The sequence below is a fragment of the Sarcophilus harrisii genome, chromosome 6 (assembly GCF_902635505.1).
Source record: "Sarcophilus harrisii chromosome 6, mSarHar1.11, whole genome shotgun sequence".
NCBI classification, from domain to species: Eukaryota; Metazoa; Chordata; class Mammalia; order Dasyuromorphia; family Dasyuridae; genus Sarcophilus; species Sarcophilus harrisii.
In genome coordinates, this window is record NC_045431.1 from 206,293,238 (window position 1) to 206,300,942 (window position 7,705).

Sequence of the window (7,705 nt, forward strand, 5' to 3'; positions counted from 1 at the left end):
CTGATAGTAATTTAGAGCTTTTGTTCATATGACTTTAATTACTTTGTCTAGAAACTGCATGTCCATATCCTTAGATCATTTATCAACTGAGGAATGACTCTTATTTCTATAAATTTAACTCAGTTTTCTATATAATTTGAGAAATGAGGTCTTTATCAAGGAAACTTGCTATAATTTTTTTTCCATAATAATTTAAAAATATTTTTCCTGGATCTATTTTCCAGGATAGTTAATTTTTCCAATGAAATAGTTCACGTTTTCTTTATTTTTTCATTTTTAAAATTTTGTTTGTTTCTTTATGTCTCATAAAGTCATTGGTTTCCATTTGCTCAATTCTATTTTTTTTTTTTTTTACTTTTTATAATGGAAGCATTATTATTCACTTTAAAGTTTCCTTTAACCCATTTCCAAAACACAACCAACTTTGGAAAAGGAAAAAAATATATATTTTCAGATATCCCTTAACAATGAAATTTTTAAAAGAATAAAACTTAAAAAGACCAAAATACCCCACACCCATTCATTTTCATTCTCAAACTCACTCCCTCTCTCATCTCTCTCTCTCCCTCTCCCATGACTCTCTCATTCCCTCTCCCATGTCTCTTTCTTTCTCTCTCTCTCTCTCTCTCTCTCGCATAAAGTCTCTCTTACTCACCAATGAAGCTCTATCATAAAAGCCTACATTAACAGAAAAATGCAAGAATCACATTCTAAAAGGTTCAGTGCATTTAGCAGCAGAGCTGCCAATTCATCGTTTAAGTTGACTTTCAAAAATAACATCCTAGTGCTCATCAAAATATACATTTTCCATTTGCTTTTAAAATTAAAATAATAATAAAAAGCTTTTTAAGGAATTCATAATCAATAGAATGACTAATTTCAGGAGCATCTAAAGCATATAATTTAAAAGGTTCAAGATGGTAATATGCAGGCAAGAATAATCTTCAAAATTCAGTTTTCCTCCAAACAGTGTAAAATACCCACAATTCCACATATGAAGGAAGATATACATTTTCTTTTGAGAATTCCACAGGACAATAAAGCCAGCTAAGTTGTTCTTCACAGAGATTCAAGGCTTCAGTCAAATTGATACAATTCCCCTGTGTAAAATATTTTCCATCATGTTTCAAAACTTTCATCAAAAGATCAAGAATCATCCTGAGAAATTCCCACATATAATCTTCTTCTGGAGATGTGGAGATTGGAACAGCTGCCAAATCATTAATCACATAATCAAACATGGTTCCTTCTTTAGCATACCTCTTCAATACTGGAATATAGTCTTCTATAAGAACCTGATAGCATTATCCTTTAAGATTGTCTAAGACATCTCCACATGTATTTCTTACATCCGTCAATCACCATTTGGTCAATCTCTACCATAATGACCATATTTGGTTTCAAGTTGACTTATTTCATATAATATACCCCCATCTCCACTGCCTACAATTAGCATTTCTTTGTCAGTATAATCTTCTTTCCCACTGCCCATTATGGCCTGTGTATACTCCAAATTACTCTCTGCCAGATTGACATCTGAGGATAAGGATATTACCAAATTTCTTCCAATACTGCCCTCACACTTTCTTCCAATTTGTTTAACTGTCAATTCCTTCTCTTCCTTTCAAATCATTATTGTAACTTTGTATGTCCATCAACACTAACCCATGTGGGTAAATTCTCAGACTGGCAAAACTGCCATTTTTGTTAACATAGGTTGCTAAATATCCATGTTCTTCCCGAGAATGAATTGTTTCTGTCATTGCTTGCTCTTCAAAAACAGACTGGAGACCTGTAAGAATGGCATCTCCATCAGCTTTTGCACTGAGCTGGAAGTTGAGGGTGTCGTGTCACCCGGCTGCATATTGAGTTAGAACCCAGTGCCATGCCTGATGGAGGCAGCCACTGCTGTTTGCTGCTCCTGCTGCTGTGTGTGCAACCTTGTGTGTGTGTGTGTGTGTTGTGTGTGTGTGTGTGTGTGTGTGTGTGGTGTGTGTGTGTGTGTGTCACTCAATTCTAATTTTTAAAAAATTATTTTTTCAGTGAGTTTTTGTGTCTACTTTTCCATTTAGCTAATTCTGATTTTTAAGAAGTTTTTCTCTTCAAAGAAATTATGTATATCTTTTTCCATATGACCAATTCTGCTTTTCAAGGCATTTTTCTCTTTATTTGACTTTTAATTTATTCTGTTTTTTAATGTGTTACTTTTTTTCCAGCATTTTTTGTGCCTCCTTTACTAAGCTATTACACTGATTTTTTTCAGGATTTTCTTGCATCACTTTTATTTCTCTTCCCATTTTTTTCCCTGTGCTGTTCTTACTTGATTTTAAAATCTTATTTGGGTTCTTCTATGACCTGAGACCAATTAATCTCTTTCTTTGAGGCTTTAGATTTAGAAGTTGTGACTCTGTCTTCTACATTTGTTTTGATCTTCCCTGTTACCATAATAATGTTTTATAGTCAGGATCTTTTCCTGATATTTGCTTATTTTCCAGTTTATATCTTGACTTTTAACTTTAGCTCCCTTATTATCCAGGAGAGGCCAAAATAACCTGGGAAGCAAAATCAGCCAATCAGGATGTTGGAGAATGCCAAAGATGTTGGAGTATCTATGGTGCTGTCTTTGAAAGAATTCAGTCTTCAGCTCAAGCAAGGGTATTTATTTGGGGTTTAGAGTGACAGGGATGATGTACCCTGCTGGTTGTTCTCCTTAATGGAAGGAATAGTGATTCAAGGAGGGTTTTGTCATCATTTTCCATTCACTGAGATCCTGATGAATTTCAGAATATAGCAATTTTGGGTCCTCAGTGTATTTTGGGGACTCTAGAGAGGGAATGGAAGAGGATGTAGGTTGTATTCTAGAAAAATTAGTCCAACTGGAGAGGCCTTCAAGCTTGATTAAAGTTAGGGATGACCTGGTATGGTCCTTTTCACTTTGTGCCCAATGGATTGGTCCTTCGGGCCTTCAATGATTTCACGTATACCCTGCCCCCCAGATTTACTAGAGTGCAGTCTGGGGATGATTACCTGTCAGTCCTGGGAAATGTTTATTTGTACATTCATAAAGGACCTTCCAAATTGTGCCAATCTATGTGGCAAATTGAATGACTAGATTTGTTCCAGGTCTATAAGTAAAGACTGGTTACCCACAAAGGAACTTGAAGGGGCTGTGTTTAATGTTTTCCCAAGGTGTGATGTGGATTTTAAGCAGTCCAATTGGGAGATTTTTTACCCAGTCCTTAAAAGTCTCTAATGGAGTGAATGGACCCTAGAAAAAGGCCATATCCCTGGTAGCAATCCATGGGTACCAGGGAGAGATACTGACAGGATTGGCCTTTGAGGAACTTCTTGCATTGACGAGATTATCTGGTACAAATGGAGTTGTCTTGAGCTGCTGGCCACAGTTACTGTATACAATTGAGAGGTCAAGTTATAGATGTTAACTTAAAGGGTTAATTTGGAAGAATTCCTTAGTGACCAGTTCACTTTCTGAGGCAAGTAACTAGCATAGTTAGCATACACTTTGCTTTGAGGTTTTTTTTTCTTCTATAAAAGGTCCTGTACTTTCCCCATGTAAACTGAGAATTCCGCTAGAGAATTTAGCCTGCCTTATGAAGTTATAATAAAGTATTTATTTGGGGATGGTCTAAGCCTAAAATTCTTTTGAAATACTCCATGACACAGGTCTGGAACCCCAATAATTTTTGGATTCCCAACCTCAGCATTTGGTGTCCCATACTGGGGAAATCTAGCTTTTCCTCCTCCACAGTAAACCCACTTTTTTCTTTTGTTGTTCTCCATCTTATAGCTGGAACCCTCCAAGAACCTAAAGAAGGCTTGTTGGGTCATTGATTTTGGGAACTTTTGCAGTTTTGGCATACTCCTCTCCTGATTAGGAACTCCTGATCTTGGAAATATTTGTCTGTTTTCAACCTCCCAGAAGAGGTGGGTCACTATATAATAGACACCTTTTATAGTTTGTGGCAAAGATGAGACAGTCAGTTCCCCTGGGACTCTCCCCTTTGAATAAATAGACAGATCTGACCTACAAGATCTCAAAAAGAAGAGGGTCATTTTCTTTTGTAATACACCTGATGTTATATCCTTATATATCCTGGAGGATACCCCGGTTGTTGGATACCCCGGTTGTTGGATCTCTCAATTAAGTATTTTAATTGCACACTTTGTTGTTTGTATTTGTCTTGGACATTTTGTAAGTTTTGAGATACTATTCTAGAATTTATTTTTAAGAAAAAATAAGATAAATCTTATAAAAGTTTTTTTTTAAAGCAATTGATAAGATTAAGCTAATAGAGTCTATGTCCTAACCACTTTCAGATCAGATCAAATTAAGGAAAGAGAATGCTGGAGAACTGTAAGAAAATGTGTTTTCTGCCCCACCTGATAGAAAAGTGGAGTGTATGGGGTGGTCAGTCCCCAAGGCCAGAATTCTCTGGGCTCTGACACCTGGAACTACCACCAAAGACAGAGGCTGTGTAATTTTTGGCAAATTATTTTTATTTCTGCTTCAGTTTCCTGATTTGTATCTTGTGAGGATCACATGACTATGAAATGTTAACTGTTTTATTGAATGTAATTGCTTCATATCTGATAACTTTATATGAATTTTAGATGTCATCAACATATAATGACACTGTTGAGATAAATGATTTTCTGCTTAAGGTAATTTGGAAGCACATTCAACTAAGTTAAGTTTGCCTGACTGATAATTAATGGGATTTCACACCTGTACTCCCTAGGCATAGTACTATAGTGCACAGAGGAGAGAAAAGGTTTGTTTAATTAAGAAACAACCAAAAGATATTGAGTTTGTTCAGAACATCTGGTTAGAATTTAGGGGTCTTACAAACCAAAGTTAAGCATTGGTCAATTTTAATGAAGGCTTTTAAAATTAATGTGTATTTTAAATTGGAAAAGTTGATTATAAATTATATGATTCCTACCCGTTTTTGTAATAGATCATGCTTTATATGAATTTTAAAAATTGTTTTTATTCTCCCTAAAACAAAAGGGAAATTAAATTAAGGGAATAGAAGAAGGAAGCCCAAGCTGTCAGAAGAACCCCAAACCACAATAACCTGAGAAAAGAAAAATTCTAATCAGTTGAATCCACTATTTAGTAATAAGATTCAGTAAACACTAATAGGTAATTGATTCTTTATGAGATTGTAGAACACAAATATGTCTTGTCATCCAGTATCTTGAATATTATTATGATATGTTATTTATTTAGACAAGTTCAACTTTGAGTATGAGGATGTGAAGAATTCATCTATTCCTCTGAAGAGGGATAAATTTAAAGAGCACAGCCCAGAAGCTATAAGGAAAAAATGGAGCAGCAAGCTCAGCTCTTTCCTTGGGCTCCTTGTCACTTCCTCTCAGTTTATAAACTTGCCTGGTTTCTTTAAACTATCTTGTGAGCAAGGTCATCGGCCCTGAGAAATGATGTGTCAAGTTATGGCGTTCCTAAACAACAAACCTGGCTTGCCGAGGATTTGCAAGACTTTTTATTATAAAGAAATGACTTCTAATAATTGACCTTTACATTAGGATGAGTTTAAACTCAAAGAGAAGAAGAAAAACAAGTAAAAAGATATAAAGTGTGTGAGTCCTGGTAAACTTTTTTTATTTTGATAAGGCTAATTTAATTGGTTGTATTGAGCCAATTTAAAGATGTTCCCATAGTTTAAATGGATTCTGAGAGCAGTACTCTGTTTAGCAAAATCATTTGTGTAATGTTGAACTTAAAATCATCTACTTGATATCAAAATAAATTGTGAATTTTTTGTGATGAATTTCTTACTGTTAACAATGTAAGGTCAACAATATCTATTATTTAAGGTATGTCCTCCTTGAGAGATAAACTTTCCTGAAGCTCTCATTCATGAGACTTGCTTTTGAGATAAAATTTCTTGGAACTACAACTAATACTATTTTAAATTTTGAATTAAGGTAAGATTTTCTGGAGAATTATTAAATCAGTAATCTTCCATTTGAGAGAAACACCAAGAGCTCCTTAGTGGGATGTAATCCTGGTGGAGGTCTTATGTCTGGGCAAAAGCAGGAAAGACAATCTGAAGCTTTAGGTAGGATCCTTCTGGTTCAGTTTCCCCAATTCTATTCCTTGTGTTTTGCACCTGATTTTTCCTGAGTCTGGAAATGAGGTGGAATTATTACTGAATAATTGATTGTCAACTGTGACTGAAGTCAAACAGAGCCAAAAGTTAGGTTGCTTTATCCTGCCATAATCATGTCTCTGCTTTTTTTTCTCATAGCAAATTTCTATAATCAGAGAAAGTAATCAATAGAAGACATGAACACAATATAAGTATATAAGATCTTGCCGTTTTGAATCTGAAAACATATTTATTATATTCTAAATAATTAGATAAATGAGTCTTTGGCCTAGTCAGATGCCTGTTACTTATATGTATGTTTCCAAATGATATAAAAATAATAAGGTGTGGATAAAATTGTGGGGCCAGCTATTATTTAATTGATTAATTAAATCAAAATTAAATCAAAAACTACTTCATTGTGGTTTAGAACTTTAAGTACATAAGTATAATTGGAGTAAAATCAGCCTTTTATAAAGACTTACTTGTGCAAGAATTGCACTTATGGATGGAAAGCCTCTACCTGCAAGAATGTGGTTACTCTTGTTTCCTTGGCAACTGGAAACCCACTCAGCCCATCATCCTCTCCACCTAATGTCTAACCTCCTTCAAACACTTTGGCACATGTATTCGTGGCTATGTCAGCATTCCTTTACTGTTTATAACATTATGTCCTTATTCCCCACCCTTTCTCATTAGATTTGTTTCTTCTTGGCTCCAGCTAATTCACATTAAAATGATGGTCAACACTAGATACCATCCTAGTTCTGAACCCACTAGATGGTACATTGACTAGCTTCTGGGCCCTCAAATTCATTATCCCTTCAAGTAAGACATGTAAGAAAGGGACAGCTTTACCGCGTTCTCCCCCCCCCCCCCAATCTCATTAGGAAGCATTTTCAAAAGATAAAAGCCTTAATCCCATATCCCTCCCAATTTTTGTTTGAGGGAGGAAATGATGGAATGAAAAAGACTCCAGCAAAAGAATAGGTTCTTGGTAGCTAGGTGGGCCATAGAGAGGGCTATTGACAGGAGAGGGCTTTAAATGGATCCTTGTTGTAGTAAGCTCTAGTTGAATCCCCCATCAGGAAGGCAAACTCCAGATGCTATTACCCTCAGAGGCAAGCAGGGAAAGGCATTGACAGGCCTTAAGTGGGCTTTGTTGTCTTTAAGTGGGACTTTGTTGCAGTGGGCCCTTGTTGACTTCCTTGACAAAATTATCTTGGCCCCACAGTTACTGCATTCAATCAGGAGTTCCTCTCCTATAAAAAGTTTCCCCTTTACCTTTGTTCATTGTGAGTTCGATAGGAGCTTTGCCAGAGCTTTTTGCCCCTTAACTGAAAGATCACCTGAGCCTGTGAATTCTAGACATTCTAGACTTCTTGTACCTCATCAGTTCCAAGAACCTCCTAGATTCTTCATAAATGCTTAGTAACTAACTGGCATGTATAGAATATTTAAGGAGAACCGACACCCCTGGTGGGAGGGATTGCTGAGCCCGTTATAGGGCTGTTCCTCCACCATGGTACTTATAGAAATCAAATAAAAGGAGAAGGAGCTGCAAAGGA

The 7,705-nt window shown here is 35.9% G+C and overlaps 1 pseudogene; it reads right to left on the bottom strand.

Moving 5' to 3' along the window:
* Nucleotides 1-933: 933 nt before the first annotated feature.
* On the bottom strand, nucleotides 934-1,850 carry LOC100925037 (annotated as a pseudogene).
* Between the last annotated feature and the right edge of the window lie 5,855 nt (nucleotides 1,851-7,705).